This window comes from Neophocaena asiaeorientalis, unplaced genomic scaffold, assembly GCF_003031525.2.
Source record: "Neophocaena asiaeorientalis asiaeorientalis breed wild unplaced genomic scaffold, Neophocaena_asiaeorientalis_V1.1 scaffold225, whole genome shotgun sequence".
In the NCBI taxonomy this organism is placed as follows: Eukaryota; Metazoa; Chordata; class Mammalia; order Artiodactyla; family Phocoenidae; genus Neophocaena; species Neophocaena asiaeorientalis.
This window is the reverse complement of record NW_020172364.1, coordinates 5,733,369-5,758,283: the sequence shown is the minus strand read 5'-3', so window position 1 is coordinate 5,758,283 and position 24,915 is coordinate 5,733,369. Positions and strand designations below refer to the sequence as shown.

Below are 24,915 nucleotides of genomic sequence, written 5' to 3'. Positions count from 1 at the left end.
GCTAACATACTTTTAATTTCCAAGAGTTCTCTCTTATTCTCTGAATACTCCTTTTATTTCAGTCTTTATTTTATTAATGGAATATCTTCACTTGTCTCTATGATACTTTTATGTTGCTGTTGTTGTTGTTATTTGTCTCTTTTGGTTTCTTTCATGTTTCAAACTTTCTCAGATATCGGTTGATCTCTACCTTAAATTTAAAAGTGAGACACTGGGAACTCCCCGACGGTCCGGTGGTTAGGACTCCACACTTTCACTGGGAAGGGCGGAGGTTTGACCCCTAGTCAGGGAACTAAGATCCCACAAGCCACACGGCCAAAAAAAAAAAAAAGAGAGAGAGAGAGAGAAGGAAAAAAAAGAAGTGATACACTAAAAAGTTGACCAGAAGCTCTGTGTGCTTGGGCAGGGCTGCTGGACCGGTGGGCCTTAACAGAGGGGGATTGAAAATAATCTCTCCATTTTATTTGAAGAACTGCAAATATCAACATCTATAGGCCTTTCCTCTTAGGCTGTTCAATTTAATCATAGACTAATCTCATGACTAGGGAAATCTCATAACCCGAGCTTGCCAGCACAGTTGGAAACAACAAAAAAAGGAAGGTTGGGGAAGGGGTGGTCTCATTGTTCAGTAGGTAGACTTTTATGCATGCCCTCTGTTTTAGAATGGCATCTCATGCATGCCCTCCTCAGCTTGGCCTGCTGTGCTTGATCTTAATCAGATCGTAAAATTGAGTCTGTTCCTGGAAAGGTCCTTAAAATAAATTGTAGTTACCAGGAAAAAATTTTTTTAATTTTTTTTTTTAGGCATACTTTCAAATGCCAGACATTTAGGAAAGCATTAACACAGGTTCACAACCACATATCAGGAATCTTTGGGGCCTGAGAAGTGTCAGAACTCACAATTCTTCCTCTTTTAGAAAAGCAATATGTTGCCTAAAGACCTGCGGCAGCAGCAGGGCAACGCTCCATAATTACAGGGATTAATATTTCTGCAACAAAACAATACATATTTTAACCAAGTACGTTAAACAAGGATTTATAAATAGCCTCACATTAGTCCAGATCAGGTTTTGCCACCAAATGGGTTAAGAATAAAATGTAATTTTTCACAGATTTGGGGATTTGGGTATTGCAAATAAGGGATTGCGTATGCAATTCCTATACACCTCCAGGCACATTTGTGGCATTTTCACAAGGATTTTGTCACTCTGTGGGGCTGCCTGCTTGCAATGAGATGTGGAAAAAATGAGGTAAGTTGAGCTGTGCGTGCTGGGGAAAGGCCAGGCTTAACAGGGAGACAGGCTGATGACACAGTCACTTGGAAGGTTTGAGTCTCTATGCTAGCAAGCTGTGTTACCTTGAAAAAGTTACTTAACTTTTCTGAGCTACAATTTCCTCACCTGTAAATCGTGGGTTATTCCAACTAATTTTGAAGTGCCGTTGTGTGGATTTAGTTGAATTTAGTCAACAATTAGGTATTGTGCCTACTATTCCTAAGGAATTGCTCTGGGCCCTAGGAGAACAATCACGAACAAAAGAGATGAAGTCCCTGCCCTCACAAAAACAACTTCCTAGTGAGAAGAGACAGAATAAATAAGTCAGATGACCATCTGTGCCATAGAAGAAACACAAAGCAGGATAAAAGGGAAAGAGAGAGCCAGGTGTGATGGGGGAAGAAACAGGCACCAGATTACTATCTTATGTAAGGTGATCAGAATGACCTTTCTAATAAGGTGACACTGAAATAGAACCTAAAGGATGAGATGGAGAAAACAATGGGAATATATGAAGGAAGGGTGTTCCAGGTGGAGGGAACAGGCTCTGTGGTAAAAATGTGCTTTATGTTTAAGGAGTAAGGTCAGTAAAGTGAAGCAGAATTAAGAGGTGGAAAAGAGCAGGAAATTTAGCCTGGGAGGACCTGCGGGCTGGCTCATGCAGAACCGTGGAGGCCCTTCTAGGAACTTTGGCTTTGCAAAGTGCAATAGGAAGCCTTTGTTGGTTTTAAGTGGAAAAATGACACACTACCACTGGCGGCCCAGGTATGAAACTATTCTAAAAATTAGAAGTAGAGATTGATCTGTCTTGGACCAGTGTGAATTTGGTGGATCAAATAAGCAGTCAGTTTCTTGGTGTATTTTGCAAGTATGGCTGGCGTGGTTTGCTGACAGATTGGGTGCAGCATGAGAGAATCGGAGTCAAGGGTGCCTCCATAGTTTTAAGCCCAAGCAAATGGAAAGATGGAGCTGTCATTTACTGAAGTGGGGAAGGCTGTTTGAGAGAGAATGGCAGCATTTCAGCCATGGACTTGTCATCATTGAGATGTCTGTTAGACATGTAAGGAGGCTTGTTGATTAGATGGTTAAAATGAGTGTGGTGTTCCGGGGAAAGGTCTGGGATGGAGCTACACATTGAGAGTTGTCAGCATTCAGATGGTAGGAGATCTCCAGGGAGTGAGGGGACAGAGAAGAGGCCAAGTCCAAGGGCTGCTCCCTGGAGCGCTCCAAAGTGAACAAGCAAAGATGAGCCAACACAAGAAACTGAGAAGGAGAAGCCAGTGACAGAAGAGGAGAACCAAAGAGGGTGATGTTCCAGAACCGGAAGAAGAAACTTTTTCAAGGTGGACAGAGTGATCAACTATATAAAATGCTACTGACAAATCAAGATAAGGACTGAGACTTAACCATTGGATTTGGCAATACCAAGGTCACTGGTAAACCTGACAGGTGTAGTTTTTATGGAGTGATGGAGGCAAAAAACACTGGTTAGACTGAGTTTGAATGAAAATGAGAAAAGAGGAACTGCAGGGATCAAGTGCAGATGACTCTTTCAAGGAGGAGAGGAATGAAGCAGTAGCTGGAGGGGTAGATGCGGTCAAGAGAAGATGTGTATGTGCATATGTGTGGGGTCAGTGGGAGAAACAGCTGCCACAGATAGACAGATGGTGTCGGGGGGCAGATAGGAGTGGTCCATAAAGAGAGGAACATTGGAAGGAGAAGGTAGAACTGCGGAGTCAAGTCCTTAACTAAGGAAGGGAACAAGATGCAATACACAAGTGGAGGGGTTGGTCTTAAAAAGGAGCATCGGGCTTCCGTGGTGGTGCAGTGGTTGCGGGTCCGCCGGCCGATGCAGGGGACGCGGGTTCGTGCCCCGGTCCGGGAGGATCCCACATGCCGCGGGGCGGCTGGGCCAGTGAGCCATCGCCGCTGAGCCTGCACGTCTGGAGCCTGTGCTCCGCAGCGGGAGAGGCCACAGCGGTGGGGGACCCCGCATACCGCAAAAAAGAAAAGAAAAGGAGCATCATTTGTAGCAACAGGCAGGAAGTAGAATAAATGGGCATAGATTTGATGGTGGAAAGGTATGAAAGCACTCCTTTGCCATTATTTTCTCAAGTAAGTGGGAAATAAGTTTCTCGACTGAGAATAGAGATGGGAGAGGAGGTGTTAAAAATTTAAAGAGAGAGAAAAAAGTGTGAAATAGTCATGGAGATTGGAGAGGATGGCAGTGGTTCTCAACCAAGGCTGCCCACTGGAATAAATGATGGCTTTAAAAAAAGATACTCATACCCAGATCCACCCCACAAGAATTTAGATTTCATTAGTTTGGGGTGGAATTCAGGCAGCAGTACTTTTTATAATCTTCCCCAGTTAATGATAATGGAAGCCAGAGTTGAGAACCCCTGGACCAAAGGAACAGAGTAAGATGACCTGACAACACCAAAGCCCACTTAAGGGTCATGAATTAGAGTGAGACCAGTCAGGATGGTGGTATGAGCTCAGGAAATGAAAGCTGCTATGTTTATTATATCACCAGCTAAGTGATATAAACCATCCTTGTAGAAAATATAATTTTGCTTTTATCTCATCCAAATGATTCGCCCAATTAGTGTACATCATAGGGTTTTGAAGTCATTTGCAAATAACTAAAACCACAAATGTATATCCTTGAATCTCGAGGAGGTCCCCTCTGGTTCTTTTTATGCAACACTGAGCACTGCACATGGGGTCGCTGGGCTTCCCAACAACTGCAGAAATCCCAGGTCACCCCTCCCACCCACCCTGCCAGTGTCCCAGTGTTAATAAAACAGTTCTGTGCCAGCGTTTCATGAAGCCCCTCCAGTCCACACCACCTGGAGCCTCTATTTTAGTAGGTTCCATGTTTGCAATTCCTGTCTGGTAATCATCTCTGCTCCCTCCAGGGAGGTCTACCCTTGATCCTAGCCCTGAGCCTGGAGAGATCTCTGTGATGATAAGTGCCCCGTTCCAGCCATGGCTGGGTCCCTGTCCATGTTCACCCCACCACTGGAAAAATAGACTGCAGACTCTATCTTGAGCCAGACAGCCCTGGCTCGAATGCCAGCAGAGGGCAGAAGCCCTGTGAGCTCGCCTGCTGGGGGAGCCCCTACTATTGGCTCTTGTCCCCCACATAAGATCCACTTACGGGTGGATCTACTGACAAGTCCCAGTTGTGAACCTCCTCCTATCTGCTGCTGCAGTTCTGGGGAGAATTGGCAGCTCCAACGTTCCTTCCTGCAGCCTGGCATGTCTGAAACACCCTCCATTCTACTTGCCCGGCAAACGCCTCCTGCTGGGGTCTCACCTCTTCTTCCCTGACCCCACCCCTGCCTCCTGCTCCCAAAGCACCTCGTGCAGCTCCTGTTCATCTGGTCCCTGATCCCACATGCCTGTCTGTCCTCCTAGATGGAGGGTCCTCCAGGGAGAGACTGGGTCTCATGTATCCTCATATCCCCAGGGCTTAGCAGAGTGTCTGGCCCACTAGGTGACCAATAACTGAGAATAACTATTAAGAAGTGCTGCAATATTGAAAAGCGCTACCATTTATTCATCACTAGTCACACGCTGCCCTAGGTTAATCACTACATCGTACTCACACCAATGCTATGAGGCAGGAATGATGAACACAGATTGCAGAGGAGAAACTGAGGGTCGGAGAAGTTAAGTTCCCAAATTCACATAGCTGAAAAGTGACACATCTGGAATTAAACCCAAGTCTGTCTGGCTGCAAAGCCTATGATTTTTTTCTCAACCTCGGGGCTTTCTGAGAAAGGTGACCCTACAGATGGTGATAGAGTTGCCTCCCAGCGCTCCCACTGTGAGTCCCCTGGACTGGCTGGGAGACAAGGGTGGGACCCTCCGAGCCCAGAAGCATTTCCCTAAGAGGCAGCTTTCATCCGTCTCCTCCCTACCTGTTATTTCCTCTCCTCCAAATCTACAGGCCAGAATAAACTGTTCATTGTGTAGAGCAGAAAAGGAACCGCCACAAGCCTTCCAGCAGGAAACATCTTCTGGGGATTTATTCCTAACACCATCGTCATTAACCACCCCCACTCTCGCCCTGGCCAACATCCTCCCAACAGCATACAATTGACAAAGGCGATCCTGCAGTCTGCTCAGATACAAGATGATTCAGCCTAAGTGCTTTCTTCAGAGCTCCCTCACCGCCTTCCTCCCTCTCACCCCTAGGACACACTCCTAGAACCCTGGTTCCCAGCGGGATAAGAAAAGGAAGAGCAAGGTCCCAAACTTGATTGCCCGGCCAGGGCTCAGCTCCACCGGATCAGCCCAGAGAGCATTCCCTACTTCGCCTTGTTGCTTGTCTCTCACTCCCAAGGCCGGAAGTGACAGGTAGAAGGAGGACTATTCAGTGGGGCAGAAGGGCCCAGCGGAGCCCCAGGGTGTTCCTGCCATGTGCTCTCACCCTTGGCTTTACCTAGAGAGCACCTGTACTTGCAGACCCAATCCTGGTCTCAGCAGGTGGGTGGGGGCGGGGAGCATTGGGAAGGCTGAGCTCGGTCCACCAGGCCTCCTAAGGGCAGGGCGCTGTGCAGAGAACCCCCGCAGTGTCCCTGCCATCGGGGAGACATTGTCTAACATAGCTAACTTCATATAACCTAGTAAGTACAGTGTAGGAGATGAAAGGTCCTCTCTTTGCTTTGGGTGGCATGAATTTCAGGGACTCATCCTGAGCTGAGGCTGAGCTAAAAGGCCTGTCTGGGCAGAGCAGAGGCCAGGGGGGTGAGGAAGGAAGTGATCTCTTCGTCAGTAAGGCGTAGCTTGGCTCTCTCTAAAACCTCCACCACTGCCACCCCACACACGATACACGCAACAGGGCTTTTGGGCCCCCAGGAGCACACCAGGCCCCAACCTAGACCGTGGAACAATCCTAATCCTTCCTGGAGCACAAGTAACTTGCCTTGGGCCACTCTAGCCCAGTGCCAAGGGCTGGCTGCCCGTCCACTCTGACGTGTTGCATCAGAGCCCAATTTCTCTGGGGCCAGAGTCCTCATCTTGTCCTCATGAGTACTCCTAGCACTCCTAAAGTCTGCTCCAGAGTCCCCTGACGACTCTGTCCCTCCTGTCCCTTTTCCAGACCAGGAGCCTCTACCAGATAGACGTGGCAGGGGCCTGTTCGCCTGGCAGCTCCAACGTTCCTTCCTGCAGCCTGGCATGTCTGAAACACCCTCCTCTGCTCAGTATAAATCACCAAGCTGTTGACAGCCATCCCGACTCCACTCTGGCCCAGACTTACCTAGCAACCAGGAAGGGAGGCAGGAGCCTTCCCACACCCTGCAGTGGGGGGAGCCAGACAGACTGCTTGCCTCGCTCCCCTCCCTCTACCCCACCCCCCAACAGGCCGCCCCAGCTCCCTCCACAGCCCCCAGCTGGTTATCTGAACCAGGAAAGCACAGCTTCTGGCTGGCTGACTACATTGTTTGTTGCAAGCCTGAGGGACCATGTCCATGACTGTGAGAGTTTTTACAGACACCTGTGGGTGCTCGAACAGATGTCTGTAAGCTCTCAGAAGAGCGAGGGGTGTGTCAGCAATAACAAACCTTTCTGTGTGGCTCTTTTATACTTTTATACTTTCTCGTCTTTTCACATCTATGACCTAACTGGAACACAAAAACAAATCTGAGGGGAGACGGCACCAGAATCACTATTCCCTTTTATGAATCAGGAAACTGGAGTTCGAATTGAGTAGCGCACGACCACACAGCTTCTGGACAGTAGAGTCCGAACCACAATTTAGGATTTATATTTACCTAAAAATTTACCTAGAAAATGTACACGCAAAATATTGGGCTGGCCAAAAAGTTCTTTTGGGTTTTTCGGTAAGATGGCACGGAAAAAACCCGAACGAACTTTTTGGCCAAGCAATATATGGCTATGTCATAGGTCTGCGTGTATGGAAATACATAAAACCTATTTACCTATAAAAATGTTTTGATGTTTATTTGTATTTGTATATGTTATGTTTCACAAAGGTGGCTAATTCAGATCTTCTGTGCCCTGCAAATCACAGCACAGGAGAGAGACTATATGGGCTTTGGAGTACAGACAGCTCAGGGGGTTCAATCAGTCTTACCCCTGAGTGACTTTGGGCAGATAAGTCTCTCTCAGCTTCAGTTTCCTCATCGGCACAGTAGGGATAATTATCACCATTCTGTAGGGCTGTTGGGCAGCCTAGAGAGATCTATGTGTCACACCTGGAACGCTGTGGGCACTTAATGAACAATAGCTATTCCTTCATTCACCCTCTGTTCCCTGACCACAATAGATTACCCAGGGTTACCCAGACACACCACATACTTTCACTCCTCCCTGCTGGTACTCCTGCTGCCTCCAGGCCAGGAATGCCCTGCCTCCCATCCTCCACCTATAGGGACTCTTCTCATCCTTCAACATCCAGTTCAAACACTATCTCCTTTGTGAAAACTTCCCCACTGTCCTCGGGACCCCAACACCCCAATTGTCCATCTAATTTACAAAGTGTTTTGTTCTGCCTAGAGTCCGGTGTTCACGTAACTGACTCACCAACTTCTCCGTGAAAAAACAAGGCCTTGTTCATCTATTTGTATCTCCCACCTCACTCCCCACACCCTGGGCATTAGTATTTAATGATGCCTTTTAAATTAGCCTTAGTGGTTTGATTCAAATAAGACCAGTTGGGGGGAAGGATAAATTAGGAACTTGGGATTAACAGATACACACTACTATACATAAAATAGGTAAACAACAAGGTCCTACTGTACAGCACAGGGAACTATATTCAATATCTTTTGATAACCTATAATGAAAAGAATCTGGAAAAGAATATATATATACACATATATATATAACTGAATCACTTTGCTGTATACCTGAAACATTGTAAATCAACTACACTTCAATTTAAAAAAGAAAAAAAAAGATTAAAGAAGTAAAACACTGAAAAAAAAAGACAAAAACAAATAAGACCAGCTCATTACTTTTTTAAATCAGTCAATGCACAAAATTATACAGAGCTAAAAATCACCCAGGATCCCTGCATCCAGGAAAAAAAAATAGATTAATATCCTTCATTGCACGTCTCTACATTTACATTTGAACAGAAATGTGGAGGATGGAAGAATGCATGAAAGAAGAATGGATGGGATTGCTTAATACAACAGCTGGGTTTTTTTATTTTTTAATTTAATTTTAATTATACAGAAAAGTAAAATAGAGGAAAAGCTGAACTTTTAATAAATTTTTCTACATCAAAATGATGTTATTTCCTTAAAGACTCCTCCAAGTTTAAGAGAAAAAAAATAATTGATTTACAATGTTGTGTTAGTTTCAGGTGTACAGCAAAGTGATTCAGTTATACATGTGCATATATTCATTCTTTTTAAGATTCTTTTCTCCAATAAAATTTTAAAAAATAAAATAAAGGGTTAAAAAAACTAATTGAGAGGTTGGAGCCATGATACTAACACCCTACTTAGACAGTGTGAGAGAGGGAAAGTTAGCACCTAACGTCCTCCCACTCCCTCCCTCAGCTCTCCATTTCCATTACACTCTTTTCACTTCCTCCCATTCTGTTCCTTAGACTTACAGCCCACCCATGCTAAGGTTTTCTCTATTTGAGTAGAAGAAGGGCTCTCCAAATGACCTATCACCATGCCTTCCAAAGGGTGCTTTTGACTAATCTTTTTCATCATCAAGTAGGTTTTCCCATGAACGGCTCATATGTGTTATATGAAGAGATGAGAATGGCTACCTGCCTTATCGTTACAGAGTGATGTAATTGAGTGTAAAAGTCTTCAGTCACACGACCTTTCCCTTGGAACTCTGTAAATATTTCCTCTCCATGTTCTCAAGTTCTGCTTCTGCTGCAAATCAAGTCTTGAGACCAACATGACTTTTTCCCTGGGGCAGAAATGAATTGCTCCCAATATCCATTTTCCTCATCTTCCTTTCAGTAATAAAAGGCCTTCCCCAAATCTGAGTTCTAAGAGGGTAAACGGCCACCCAGCTGGAGATGTTTTCCCAGGCTCCTTTGCAGCCAGGCTTGTCTACGTGATTATGTTTAGGTCAATGGAGCACGAGAAGTGACCTGTGCCTCCACAGGTAGGCCAATTACCCTTCTGAGTGATCTTTTTACAATCTTTTTACAACCTTTAGATCTCTGATTTTCTCTGATGAGTTTCTTCATCCTTTTTCTCAGCATATACTATGATTTTCCTCATGCCTTCTCTCTCTGTTAGTAATTTAGTTTTCAGTGGATTCTACTTTGTTCCTTTATTAACTTTTCCTCTAATGATGTAGTTTGTGTCCTCAATTTTTTCCTTAGCTCTGTAATTGCCCTTTTTATTTCATTCTGTAGTTTCATCATCTTGTCTTTGAGCTCTCAGTTGATTAGTTTTCAATAAACTTTATTTTGAATGAATAACTGAATGAATCCTCCTACTGCCTCTTCAGCCCAAGAGCCAACTCCAACCCAGAAATTATCTTGGGGGATGGGTAGAATAAGCCATTTATCACTGAGACAGAATAATATTACTTATGTGCCATGCCTTCCACCTTCCTGATCCTACCTATCCTTCAAGGCACAGCTCAAAGCCCACCTGCTCCAGACTCTTCCAGCCCACCCAGGTTGCTCCCTCTCCAGCCCCCAAAGGGCTTCTCTGAACTAAAGGATACACAGGTAATGCCTGGGCTACTTAATGAACTTGGACCTTTTGAGAAAGGGGATGAATCTTCTCCTTCTCCCTTGTTACACCTGGTTGGGCAATAAAGGTTTTCTTTGAAGAGTTCTGGGCTACTGATTCTCTGAATGAAAAGGGGGATGAAAACTAGAACCGAGACTCAGAAGAGGTCTTCGACATCAGACTCAGTAGTGAGAACACCATAAGGCAGGTGGAGGAAGAGAATTCAGCAAGGGTGTGATTTTTGAAAGATTAATAGAGACGGAAGGATCACCTCAGTCTTCAAGGCAGACCTTCTCGGCCCCTGCAGGCACCGCTGTGAGGGTTGAGCAGGCCTACATTCAAGTTCAAGCACCTCAACTCACTTGCTGTCTGACTTTGAACAAGTCACCAAACCTCCTTCAGCCTTTGTTTCCTCACCTATTAAACAGAAATGATAATAGTATATGCCACCATAGAGAGGTTAAGAAAATTATATTTGATGATGGGTATAACGGTTCCAGCTTCATCTCCCAGCACTTCCTGCCTTATGTGTTCCCCTCTGGGAACATTAACCTGCTAGTGGCTCCCCCCAACATGCCATTCTCTACCCCACACCTTCACTCCTGCACTCCCTTTTCTCCTTCAAATGCTCTTTTCCCAGAGGCTAGCAGCTACTACACTCTACAGCCCAGCTTAGGTAGGTCATAGGTCCTCCAGAAAGCTTACCCAAACTCACTGTACGATCTTCTCAACCTCTGTATACATCCAAATCATAATATTTATCACAGTATATTGTTATTAATATCTGCATGCCCACCTCCAACTAAGCTCTTAAAGGAAGAGAACTGGGGGGCAATTTGGGTCTATGTTCTAAAACTGAGCATTGTGCGTGGGCTACAGCAGGCACCTAGTGTTACTTGAACGAGTGGACAAAGCAAGGACTCTGAGAAAACAGGAAGAGGAGGACACAGAAAGTTTTGTCTGCCACTAACTTCTAAGGCCCCGCCAGGTACACTGAACGCGTGTGTGCATATCTACAATGTATGTTCTTAGGGTAAATACTCCCAATGCCTAGCATAATGCCTAGCACACAATAAATATTTACTGAACAAAATAATGTTGAATAAACTTTACAAGAGAAGAAATTGTTCAAAAGCCTACAAGCACAGCTGCAGATAAGCCCTTAACAATGCCAATATTGAGCTCCATTTACCACCTAAAGGCATCGAAGGTAGCCAAGCAATGGTACCCATTAATCTGCAGCCATGCTCGCTATGGGTGTGTTTATTCCGGTTATAAACAGATAATGAGTACAGGTGCTTTAAAAGGCAGGTGGGAAAAAAAAAAAAAAAGGCAAACCAGGCTTGATGAAAATAACTCTTACGAAAAAGGGGAAGAAGCAAATGTATGTTGAATCCGAATGTCAAGCTATTTACACATGGCTGTCCCATGAGTTCTTTCATTCATCTGTTCTTGGAGGAATGGTAGAAAGCTTTCATCAGCCCCATAAGGACAAATTCAACCAAGCTCCCAGTGAAACACAAGGACGAAGGGCGTCTCAGCCCCAAAGGACTGGGAATGATTAGCAGTGGAAAAACCTGTAACATGATGTAGGGAATGAGCTACACCCAGTGCCAGCATCACTACTTAACAGCAGTGAATCTTGGGGTAGTTCCCTAGCCCTCTCTGAAGCTCAGCTTTCTCATCTGCAAAATGGAGCTGATGATACCAAGACGCCAAGGCTATGAGGACTGGATAAGGGAACAAACAGGGCCTTATCAGGGTCAGGAGCACAGCAAAAGCCTAGAAGATGGTAAACTTGCCACGTTTCCTCACTGAGACTTGGCTAAGACTTAAGTCCAAGAGGTTCTTCCTCATCCACAGGAGAGAAAGAGACAAGCATTTCAACTCCAGCTCAGAGGACCATTGAGAGGTTGCAAAGGGTAGAGTGTTCCTAAAATTAAAGCTGAATGACGTCTCAGTCCTGTGCTAGGGAAACCAGGAGATGGATGCAAATTTAGAAAGACTGTAATAAAAAAAATAAAAATAAAATTACAATCATCCTCCTGGGACATGTAGTTCTTTTCTGGTTGCCAGATTTCCTGGTCATCTAAAGTGTATGTGATATATTTATTTCTGTGGAAATAATTTACGAATATAAAATCAAGTTGAGCTGAAGCCAAGGACAAAACAGGAGGAGGGTTGCCAAGATCCAGGGGAAACAATGGTCTAAGTCTCCTTTGAAGGCTTCCCTTTTACTCCACCTTTTTAGAGCAGGTGACAAAAGCTCCACTCACGTTGTCTGTAACTTGTCCCACCCCCTCAGTCCGATTTTCCCTCTCTCCCCCAGTCATAGACTCTCAGAGTTGGAAGGGGCCTTACCAGGCATTTAGGTCAAAAAAGCAAGAATCCTCTGATGGCAAACAAGTTGACTTGCGACTTCTGCTTAGATACTCCCATGGCAGTGAGTTCACTGTCTTGTGACCTAGCCTCTTCCCTGGTTGGGCAGTTCTGCTGAGTAAGTTCTTCCTTATCTGCCATTCTGCAACTCTGTAGTGGTTTTCCTCCCCCCCACAGCAACACAACTCTAATCACTCTTCCACATGAAGAATCTGCCTCTTATCTCCTGCAGGCTAGAACACTCCAGTTTCCACATGTATTCTACCTCCAATATGGTGTCCTAAACCTCTGTCTTCCAAGTAAGCCCAGTTCTGGGTGTGCTTCATTTTATCATGATCTGTACGGGACCCAGCGAAACACGAGTTTCCAGATGGGTCTGAACAACAAGGTAGAGTAGAACTGGCACATTCTTTCCTCCAGAGCCTGAGATCAATTCCTCCTCTTCTTCGCTTCTCTCTCCTCTCTCCCATCACTCAAGTTCCAGTCCTCCCACCAGATGCCACCGACCCTGGGAAGAGAAACAAATGTGGAAGAGCCAGGGATGGTGGAATGAGGAGGAGAAGGTGATGACGCGGTTCAGTTTCTTGCGCTGGCAGCCTAGGGCACCCAATCAGGCAGGCCAACTCCAAAAATAACCTTCCATCCCAACAGCTGGCTCTTAGTAGCTTCCCGGGAGCCCTTCATTTCAGCTTTCCAGGGCATGGTTCTCAGTGTTCCTGCACCCATTCTCTCGCCACCCTTTCCAGAGTTTGATGGACTGACTTCATTTAACCATGACATTTACGACCAGCGTTCCATATGTCCAAGGTCTAAATACACTTAGAAATATATTTTTATGGAAACAGATAAATATCCATCAACAAAACACTGGTTAAATAAACACATCCATGATATAGGTTGTGATGCAGCTACGAGAAAATAATCTGCATATACTGATATGGAAAGACGTCCAATACCTATGGTAAAGTGAAAAGGGCAAGTTTGTAAAGTTGCAGTTACAATGCAATCCATTTACTGAGTTTTTTAAGTGTATCTGCATATAACCATGAATACATACATAGGTACATCCAAAGGAGGCTGAAGGACCCACAACAAACTGCAAACAGTAGTCACTTTGCCGAGAAGTGGGATTGGGGGAAATGACAAAAGGTAAGGTGGTTAATTTTTTACCCTATTTGAACATTCTAAAAGAAAACATTACACTTATTATTTGTGTGAAGAAGCCCCTAACTTATGTATAGTTTCCCCTTTTTATACTTGTTCCCCATTTGATGATCTCAAAGCTGGAAGGGGCCTAGAGAGCTGCGAGTTGAATCCCTGTGGTGGCATGCGTCCTGCCCAAGGCCACACAGCTAGCTCGAGACAGCCAGAGGAGACCGCAAGTCACAGTGCAGGCCCGGAGATAATGGGAGCCCCAGTGTATTAAAGAGAGGACTTTAATTTAATTACTAAATCAAATCAATTTTCTCCTTTTAGTTGAGTCAAAACTTCCTACTTGGGAGCAACAGTGAGTTAGGAGAGACCAAGACAACAAACTTGGAGGAGAGAGGGGAGCCTGGTGTCTTCTCATGGAGGAAAAGAGGCATCAGAGAAGATCTGTTTCTCAGGCATAGCTGGCAGGGCCCTACCTTTTCTGGGTTTCCTTGCCCTCATCCATAAATCAGAGGGAAGGGGTTGAGTGAAAGGAGATTCGCAAGCATGGGGTGCCAGCTACTCATCTGAGCGAAGACCTCATCTTCAGAACGAGGCAGGCAGCAACTCTACTTGAAGGCACCCTACTACGACCAGGCCGTCAGTCTCTGACCTTCATTCCATACAGAAACTCTGCTTCTGGAGAGGGAAGGCTGGGTTCAAGTCTGATTCAGGGCCAACTAATGCTGAGTTGCTTGGGCTGTCACATGGATTATTTCATTCACTATTCACCAAATTTTTTATAAATGTGTTTAAAGAAATTCAGAAGTCACTTGCCAAAAGCATACAACTGGTAAAGGGTGGGGCCTTTATGCAAAATCAGGTCTTCTGACTCTACATTCAGTGCTCCTTTTATCGCATCTCTTTGTGACACGGGACACAGCAGGAAAATTCACTTGAGCAGTAAAACTACTTAAGTTTTACTGGCTCTTTCTATCTCTCTCTCTCTCTCTTACACACACACACACACACACACACACACACTGACAGCAGACACGGGCTCCAAGAGCAGCACGACCCATTGCCTCAAATATGCATCACGCAACTCAGTGAAATATTTATGGCTAAGCTGAAAAGATGTCTGGGATGTACTTCAAAGTCATGTGGGGTAGAGTGTGGGGTTATAGACCAGCCGTGAGTTTTGATAATTGTTGAAGGTAAATGATTATAAATGGGGGGAAGGAGGTAATTACACCATTCTTTTTACTTTCATGTGTTTGAAATTTTCCATAAGAAGACTTTTGTAATGCAGCATGCGAATAGTCATTTCTCTCTCAATTTGTCACCTAGTAGGAGGTACCACTTTAATTAACCATCTGTCTGCTATCATGGTAAGAAAAGATATTAGGACCAAAAGTTTCTGCAGCTTGTGAAAATCCCAATTATAACACTAATAGCTATCACTTACGGAGGACTTCCTATAAACCTGGCACTGTACTGGACCCTTTAACTATGATTTTGTTTAATCCTTACAATGGTCCAGTGAGGTAAGGGCTGTTATGCCCATTTTACAGAGAAGGAAGTTGAAGCTCGTCTATATTGGTGGTAATTGGTGAACAAGAATTCAAATCCTGAATTACTTATGCTTTTAATTCCTACTGTTCCCACAATCCTATTGGAATTATCTGGAATATGGACAGAGATTTATTCACAAACATTAGGCATGGTGTCAATTACAACAGAGAAGAATTAGAAGTAGTTTGACAGGCCCACAGTGGCCCTCATCCAGGAAGCCTTCCCCACTGCTCCGGTCTGGGGTGGTTGCCACTCCTCTGCATTCCCAGGGTACCCTGAACTAGTCTCCTGTTACCGCATCTCCTCCATTGGACCATGAGCTCTTCTTATACAGTTTTGGTTTAGAGTGGGCCCTCGAAGATGGGAGGAATGAATTAATAAAGGGCCTTGGAGATGCTTATTTTAACACATACGGAAACTGAAAACCTGGGTGTTAAGATAAATTGTCACAAGGGCAGGACTAGAACCCAAGGCCACAGGCAGGGCCCTTCTCTTTCCATTAGACTTTAGGCTCTTCTAACATGAAAGATATATATATATATTTTTAAATGGTATCTGGATGCTTGAGGCATGGTTGGGAAAGGGGAAAGAAGATGGAGACTCCTTCCTCTATAGGCCTTCACTGAAATGCTCACTGGAGTGATCAGATCCCATGGGACCATGTGACTTTGGAGATGCTGATATGGTGATGAATGAAAAGGTGCAGCTTTAATGAGGATATAAACTGTGACATGGGTATATGAAAAGGTTAAGTAAGAAAGCCAAGAGTAACTGTACTTGCAGTATGTTCTCTACCATTTAGAAAAAACAAATCCACTAAAAAAAAAAAAAAAGACAAGAGGGAAAATTGCCAATTGTTAAAAATGGTTGCCTTTGAATAATGGAAATTTTTGCTGTTTCTCTGTACTTTTTTGTACTTTCCAAATTGTCCTCAATAGGTATGCTGTATTTTTATAATCATAATGACAAACAAAATTTAAATCACCAAGTTGACTCTAAAGGCTAACCTGACCCTTCTAGTAATGACTTAGAAAGTCACTCCAGTATTTTAATGTGATGATACCACATTGTTTACTATGTTACTGTAACATATACAACTATAAAAAGTACATCCATCCAAGTCAGAATATATGCAGTATACCTGCAGACAAGCAAGAAAAAAGGTATTTTTTTCCCCAATTCAGTTCTTACTGAATAAGTCACTGATACCAAGTCTAAGCAAATTCTCAGGACTCTAATGTTCCAGAATATTACAGCAAATTTCATTAATCAATTATTCCTGTCACTTTTTAATGCAACCACATCTTCACACTTATAGAGATCCACATTCTCTTTGAAGCCTTCCCTCTTCCACGCTCGCGTTGACCACCTGCTCTTGGTTTAACTTATGAAGAAAAGGGACAACCCCGCCACCACAGAGGTCAATTTTGAGATAAGTTAGATCTATTTTCCGTAGGCTATTTCTATTCTCTTTAGGGCAATTTTTTTTTTTTTTTTTTTTTTTGAATTTTTGAATTTTATTTTATTTATTCTTTTATACAGCAGCTTCTTATTAGTTATCTATCGTATACACATCAGTGTATACATGTCAATCCCAGTCGCCCAATTCATCACACACACCCCCTCTGCGGCTTTCCCCCCTTGGTGTCCATACGTTTGTTCTCCCCATCTGTGTCTGAGGGCAATTTCTGAGGGGAGACCCAAATGTGTTCCAAGCTGGGGTGGGCGGGCAATGAGTGGATCTGGCTCTTTGTAACGCCAGGTCCAGTACAGGAGCCATCCCCACACTGACCTACCTCTGCCTGTCAGTAAATATGGAGTGAATGAATAGAAAGACTTTAGATTGCACTCACCTGGGTGTGAAAGTTCTGGGTTCGGTTTTTTTGTTTGTTTTTTACTAGGTTTATTTACCTTAGAGTCACACACACTTCACAACCCCCCAGAGGCCCTTTTTAGAGTCTGACAGACATTCACCCCAGTTACTGACTAGGTTGGGTCTCTCATTTAAGCACAGGGCTTACCCAATGGGGTTATCTTCCAACCATCATTCTCTACCACTAAAAAGCTAGTGAGCACCCAACCCTGACAAGAGGTCTGAAAAGGTATAAGCATGAGTCACGTGACTTAATACCCACCCCACCCCCCAGCCCCAGGAGATGCATACATGTTCTTCCCCTTACATTATACCGTGTAGAGATGCAACCGCCTGGTCCTCAAGGAACACAGAGAGGAGGGTTGACCCGAACCCGATCCTCTGCCTCTAAGGGCCAAGCAGCTTCCACTGCACCCGAACAGCCTGTGCAGACACTGGGCAGGAAGGACTTTCATTGTACAAAGAAGGACACCGGAGCCCAAGAAATTAAGTAGCATGAAGAGCTAAGTGGGGTCTCTCTCCTGACTTCTTGCTGCCTTTCGTTTTACGATCATAGTTTAAAACAGCTCCCTACTGGGGAAGCACAAGGCAGAGGAAACCAGGGCAAGAGTAAAGTGAACCAGTTAGTACACACTAAAGAAAACCGATCCCCAGTGATAACTATCAATATAATACTCCACCATAGCTACCATTGGGATCCAGGGCTTTGTTTAATAACCAAAACCTATTTAAGTCCTTAAGGAATTCATCCTGTGACTTGAAGGGTGTTGTTATAACAACCATCATAACTTTGACTGTACTCTGGGGTACCAGCAAAAACTCACTTGATGCAAGTTTCCCTTTCATGCAGAAAGAGGCACTAAAAGCAGACATCTTGCTGTGTGTCCTCAGGCATGTAATCTCTCCTCTCTGAGCTTCAGTTTTTCCATTTAGAAAAACTGGCCAGGTGATTTCGTAAGTTCCTTACAGGGTGAGAGTCCTGATGAGATCTCTAATCAAGTGCCAAGTGGAATTACCACAGAAATGAAACAGCCTGGAAACCCTAAGAAACAGGTGCAGTCAGGAGATAAGAGGGACAGGGTGAAACAGCACGTTAGCTTTGGGGAAACCCAGACTCAACATGTTTTCTTTGTTTTTCCAACTTTTCCTCTGCCAAATGCAATGCAAACATAAGTAGCTACTTCGTGGGACTCTCATTTTTAAACATTTAATTAAATACAATCAATGAAAACAATGCTTTGTTCTCCCACAAGTGACTCAGGAGTAGCGACCTAGGAGACACCTTCTTCCTGGAGTGCTTATGCCCAAACAAAGGCCTCCTGGCACAGGGATGACAGGCAAAACATCCAAGTCTCCACAGCTGACCCGGCTCCAACTTTGAGGGGAAAGGGCAGCCAGAAGAGAAAACTAACTACGCTTATGAAAGGCTACGAGAGTAAGGAATTACTAAATCTATCTTTTCTCAAATGGGTAAAGAACTCTTGAAAGGGATAATGGAAGGGTGCAGATTTCAATCTGAATTACTTGCTTTGTTTAACTCTATTCTGCCTAAGGCCACTGCCTTTTCAGCCACAACCACAGAATCCTGGTTCTGCCTTTAGCTGACCGCATGGCAGTGTGCAGTGTGGGAGTTGGGAGACCGGGACTCAAGTCCTCTCTAGGTGGCCGATTTCAGTCGGTTTAAACTTGGACAAGGAGCTGAACCCTCCCGGCCCCCGTTTCCCGGCCTGTAAAATAAGAGGGTTCACTGGACGCTCTCTAGATTCCCAAAAACCGAGGTGCAGCGCCGGAGGCCCTCCAGTCCCCCCTACTCGCCCGCCCCAGGGACAGGTTAATCTGCGCAGCTGGCCAAGGTGAAGCCGAAGCCCGAACGCTCCGCAAGCACAAGGGGGGCGGTGCCTAGGTTCCCGCGCACACCACCCACTCCCACAGCCTGACGGGCTTCCTTCTGCACCCACACCATCCCCTACCGAGCCAATGCACTCCCCCGCCCCCAAACACCTCACTGCTGCCTGAACAGGTCTCATGAACCAAAATCTGCAAAGCTGAGCTGAGCATACGTAGGCAAAGAAAAAGCAAAACAAACAAGAGGCCTCTCTTTCCGGACCTCGGAATTTCCCTCAGATAAACTCGGATAGAACTGAAAATAACAGCGTCCCCACCTAGAACAAGAGTGCTCGGCTGGCCTTGTTTGTACAAACACACAACAAGCCAAAAGGGGCCAGTGACACCGGGGCTGGCTAGACGCAGGGACCTACAAAGGCAAAGCGCAAGCGAAACCCAAGACTGCGCTGGGGGCCGTTTAAATCGAACTGTTCTTTCTGCAGGCTAAGGAGGCACTCGCCGTCCCCAACAGAGGCAGTGCAGGGACAATGGTGCGCTGGGCACAGTTTTTTTTTTTAGAAGGGGGACCCACAGACCTTTAATTCAACCCCTGTCTCTAAGAAACCACCGTGAGGTGGAAGTGAGGGGTGGTCCGGGTCATCTCAACTCATGCACCACGGCCGGGGACACACTCCCGGCCTGGGGTAATCTTTTGTAGCTTCCTTCTCTTTTCGTGTTTCCCATTTTAAGTCTGGCAATTTGGTCTGATACCCAAGTGGTACCTTTTAAACGGGTCTGTCGTCTTCCTCCAGCAAGTGACGCCCCCAGCGCCGCTCCCTCCCCGGCAGCTGAGACAATGGCCGGGTTGCGCAGGGCGGCTCCTAAGGGCTAGCGGCGCGCCACGCTCCCAGCACAGGGCGCACGTGCATTTGTTATGGTACCTGTGCCCCCATCCCCGCCGCGGGCCTCAGTTTCTCCGTCTGTAAATCCGGCAGGCGAGATGTGAAGGAATCTGGACTCTGCAAGGCATCCCCCTCCCATGCTGACGGTGCAGTGGAGAAAGCGGGGCTCCCCGCGGCCGCGCGCACGTGGGTTTGTTGTGGGTCCGCAGGCTAGTGGAGTCTGGGAGAAGCCAGGGCTGCCCCTCCGCCCGGATTAATCCACAGACACCCGCAGCCAAAGGATGGCCGGTCAGCGCGGCCAAGGCGTCTGAGGGGTGCTGGACACAGATTCCCCGCGCCCTAGGCGCGCCCCGGACCCCGCCGCTCCGCTCCCATCCTGTGCCCCTTCGCTCCACTCCTCCCGGGGGGCTCGGGCCGCGCCGCCGCCCACCGCAGCCCTACTCACTCGCTGCGCTCTCGGCCGCCGAAGCTGCGGCAGCTCAGCCAGCTCCACGCCCCAGCCGGCAGGCAGCGGGTTCCCTTTGTTAGCGCGGGGCAGTGCCACAGGCGTTTTCCCCAGCCCGGCCCTGCGCGGGACTCCCCTCCCCCGGATGCCTCCGGACTCCTCGGCCGGCGGCGGCCAGAGAGCCCGGGAGCTGGGAGCCCCAACGCAACAGTACCTGAAGGAGGGTCTTTGGGGAGGAGCGGGGGGACAGGGGATGAGGGGTGGCGCGGACGCGGGAAGGAGGGAAGAAGAGTGCGGCGAAGGGGCGGGGGAAACGAGCCGTCTCCGTTATGCAAATAGTCGGGAAGACGGGGTGGGTCCCCTCGCCACACCGCCCCCCAAACCGGCCCAGCCCTCCGGAGGTCGCTAGCGAGCAGGCCTCGGGATTAGGGGTGCCCGGTTAGGTAGTGCACTTAGCCCCCGAGTGATGCTAGGATCCGGCTTCCCCGCCCGCGCCCCCCCGCCGAGGGAGGGTCGAGGGCCGAGGGGGAGGGACAACGCGGAAGGGCAAGGTTCCCACATCCTGGCTCTACCCTAGCCTCACAGGTGGCGGAGGTTTGAATCCAGCACTCTCCTAGCAAGCAGGGACTATAAATCCTGCCTCTGCTACCGACTGGCTGCATGACCCTGAGCAAGTCCCTTAACGTCTCTGAAGCCTCGAATTCTTCTTACATAGAATATGAAACAACAAAATCTATTTCACCGGGTGTGACAAGAACCTCCCACACACTACAGATACAGAAGGGAAGAAGGGTCAGCGAGTCCCTACCCGTGGAGATTTCCACGCCAAGCTGTCTGCAGGCTGGTGGGCAGGAGGCCTCAGGGAGGGTGGAAAAGGGAGTGAGGTTCCTTCCTTCCCTGGGGCTGAGCTGGGGCTGCCGGGAGGAGGCGAGAGGAAACCACTTGTTGAGCGAGCGTCATCACTAAACACTGACCATCCCTGGTGACCCCGGGAGCCACTTTCCTCAGACAGAAAGCCACCCTGTAGGGCTTCCCTGGTGGCGCAGTGGTTGAGAGTCCGCCTGCCGATGCAGGGGACCCGGGTTCGTGCCCCGGTCTGGGAAGATCCCACATGCCGCGGAGCGGCTGGGCCCGTGAGCCATGGCCGCTGAGTCTGCGTGTCCGCAGCCTGTGCTCCGCAACGGGAGAGGCCACAACAGTGAGAGGCCTGCATACCGCAAAAAAAAAAAGAAAGAAAGAAAACCACCCTGTAGGTGGGCCGGAGGCGACCTTTGGCCACCAGTGCAGTCCCCGTAGAAAAGACGTGACTACCAGAGGCAATAATCATCTGCCGAAGGTCTATGGAGGGCCCACTTGGCACCTGGCTCTGTACTTGGAGGGAAGGAGTGAGTGGGGGGAGAGGAGACAAGGAGAGTGGAAGATAGCACGGGTCCTCTAGGAACAAGAGTCCCGTTCACGATAGAGTGCATGAAGCCCAGGCCCAGAACTTTGTCTCCAAATCGAGTTGCCATCTCCCCACCACCATCCTGGGAAAGGGAAGATGGCATCTTCATCTCATCCCCAACATCCTTCTTCCAAACACTGCTTCCCCGAAGCCCAGATCCTGGACCCCTCCTACTGTCAGTGCTGGCCCTTCCCAGCTGCTGAGGATGCACTACTGCTCAGTACAAAGAGCTCCAGCTGGAGAGGGTGACAAGCAGAGTGAATTCAAATCTCTATGACCAACTAGCTATGAACTCTTCTGTAAGCTCCTCAGTCTGTTTATGTCTGGTGTGGAGAAGGTGCTCATCACAGTAAAATGTATGAGTTAATGAGTGGAAACAGACACACTCTTAAGACTATTTTGGGAGGGTGATATATTGACTTTATTCCAAAAAAATGGAAACAAGACTTTGTGCAGGGGCATGACCTACCTCTTTGTGTTTTACAGTGGTTTCTCTGGCAGTGAGCCTCCTGGAAAATGGATGGCAGGATCAGAGATGAAAGCACGGAACACAGAGATCAACCTGGAAGTTGACATCAGTGGAGATATAATAGGAGTGGTGGCAATGACAGAGGGAATGAGAAAAGGACATCCAAATAATGGCCACCATTTGGGGAGCGAAAGCATTCTCTCCTCATCATAGGATACGTGGTGGCCTTAGCCTACCCTTAGCCCTATCTTGTGGGTGAGGAAATTCAAGTCACTTGGAAATGGAAGAGCCCGAATTTGAACCGCTTCCACATTCATTGAAAGCATTCATCATTTCCATCCTCAGCATCACTTTTGTGTCAACACTACTTAGGAACCAAGAACAAGAAACAGGGGAGAGTTTTCTCTAGAAGGTTCTCATCACCAGAAGAACTCCAGCCAAGGTATGGAGAAAACAGGGGACAGGCTCACTCTGGATGCTTGGCTTGCAGGACTGGGATGACCACAGAGGACAATAGAAGCCCAGGAAGATCCTGGGACTCCAAGGCAGATGAGGAGGCAAGTAGCAGTGCCACTGGCAAACTTACAGGCTGGGAGCAGCTCTGGGTTATTCCCTTTGGGGGCTGCTCCCTCAAGGTTGCTGTGTCTTCAGAGCCTTTGGGGCCTTCTCACCCATAAGTGAGAAGCAAGAGTCTGGACCCTTGGATGGGGGATGGTCCGGTCCTCCTGAGCTTATTTATGAGGCTTCACTCTCATTGTCTCTGGAGCCCCTGCCTTGGCAGCATGCTTTCCTGAGAAGTATAGAGACCTACTTTCCCTCTGGACACCATCTCAGCTCCCTGCCCGCCACTGACCTCAGCCTTTGCCCATGAATAATATTTTTGGTCATGCCTTTCTCAGTCATCATTTTAGGCAGTTTACTGGCTAATGCAAAAAATGCCCCCCTGCTTTTTAACATTCGTTTACAACAATCCACTGGCAAACAATATTTTCACAGCACTCTTGAAGTGGAGGTTGATGCTATTACAACGTCTTGGGTGGGGGTGAAAGGAGACGCAGGCAGTTGAAAATAACCTCCTAAATTCTTCCTCACCTCACTATAAATGTTCATCAAGCCCTTAGATAGCGCTCCCTCCTCTGCGTGCTTTTGTTAGGGGTACCACTGACCAAAACTGCCCACCCTGGTCAGGCCCGATAGTAACCACTTGCATGCGTATCTTTACAACAAGAGGTCCTCGTAAGGAACGCGGAACTAACAAGCTACCACCAACTGGAAGAATTCGGAAAGGTCAAAAGGAGAGAGGAGACGCCAGTCCATATGTCCTACCAACTTCCCAGAATCCTTCTTGCTGGAATCCATCTTGGCTAAGCGATGCGCGCACCACCAGGAAAGACCCTGAGTCAGAATGATTGGCCAGAGACAACGCGGAAACTAACCCCATCACCATAAAACCTGAGACTGCGAGCCATGTGGCAGAGCAGTTCTCCTGGGTTCCCTTACCCTCCTGCTCTCCGCCCAGGCGCTCCTCAATAAAGTCTCTTGCTTTGTCAGCACACGTGTCTCCTCGGACAATTCATTTCCAAACGTTAGACAAGAGCCCACTCTCGGGCCCTGGAAGGGGTCCCCCTTCCTGCAACACTTTCAGCACCTATTGTCCAACATAAAGGTAGGCTCCATGTTAAAGGAACTGCTCTGTGGTCTGTCTGAGCCCCCTACCTTGGGCCTCAGTGCTGCCATCTTCAAGGATGAAGATACCCAGACACAGCTAAGTCTCTAAAACCCAAGTCAGAAAATAGCAATAGAGTAACAACATCTCTAAACTAAGCACCCAAGGACTGCTCCTGCTGTCCCTACATGGATGGTCCACTGGAACATGGAGTGGGCCAGGGGAGAACGACACTAGAGGGCAGAGGCTGGACACTAGAGATAGGCCTCATGGAAAGACTGCAGCCACAGGACAGGGAAATGGCTGGTACAGCAAGCAGTGGCCTGGTGGCTCCACGACCTCAGAGTGGGGAATCGGCATGGTCTGATCAGGATAGGTCAGAGAAACGGACATACTATGGGGGCACATGTGTGGCTGGACTGCACTTCACCCAGTCAGCTCCTGTCTAGCTCTGGCCTAGAAGATACAATGAGAAACCAGGTCTCTTTTCTAAGTCACTTACATTTTAGCAAAATGTCTCTTGATTCATAATAATAATAATTGCCATGTACTGAACATCTCCTGTGTGCAAGCCAGTCTCTGTTGCATGCTCTCATTTAATCCTCACTTGGGGGGAGGGGAATCATTCTGGAACCCTAGTGTGCCTAAGTCTTCTTGAGCTCCTTTTCCTATTCTTGCCTTAAGGCCAATCTTAGTAAGAGAATAATACATGGTGGGGGGGTGGGGAATGTCTACAAATCTCACTTCAAGAACAGTAAAAAGTGAGCGATGTCTTTACAGACGTTTACTGAAGGAGACAAAATGGTGTTATAGCAAACATCTTGAGGCAAACTTCCTAGGTATCTGCTTACAACATTCCTCTCCCCAAAGTTCTACTCTTGACAGTCACCCTCTCACATTTTTACACCTCCCTCCTCAACATCCCTCCCCCTACTGTGATGCTCTTCCAGCGGCCTTCCCCTTCCCAGGTCCTTCCCTCTAGCAGGCTCCCTTAATTTTAATGTTAATTAATTTTAATTAGCCTCTGTCAGTGACTCCAAAAGGTATGAGAAAGCGGGAAACTACAAAAAGAAAGGGAGAAAGAAAGAGAGCTGAGAGGGAGAGGAAGGAAAAAAGGAAGGAAGGAAGGAGGGAGGGAGGGAAAGAAGGAAGGAAGGAAGGAAGGAAGGAAAGGAGGGAGGAGAAAAGAAAACTTCACATAACTATGGACCTTTATATTCACTGATGGCCTGTATAT

General features: G+C 47.0%; 1 protein-coding gene across 1 annotated transcript in view; it reads right to left on the bottom strand.

Annotated features, from left to right (window-relative positions):
* The window catches only part of ST6GAL1 (ST6 beta-galactoside alpha-2,6-sialyltransferase 1), a 135,413-nt gene extending 115,329 nt beyond the window's left edge, over positions 1–20,084 (bottom strand). The window contains exon 1 of the mRNA XM_024767128.1: positions 19,694–20,084. The gene's annotated coding sequence lies outside the window, so the exon portion shown is untranslated. The remainder of the gene's footprint in view (positions 1–19,693) is intronic.
* Between the last annotated feature and the right edge of the window lie 4,831 nt (positions 20,085–24,915).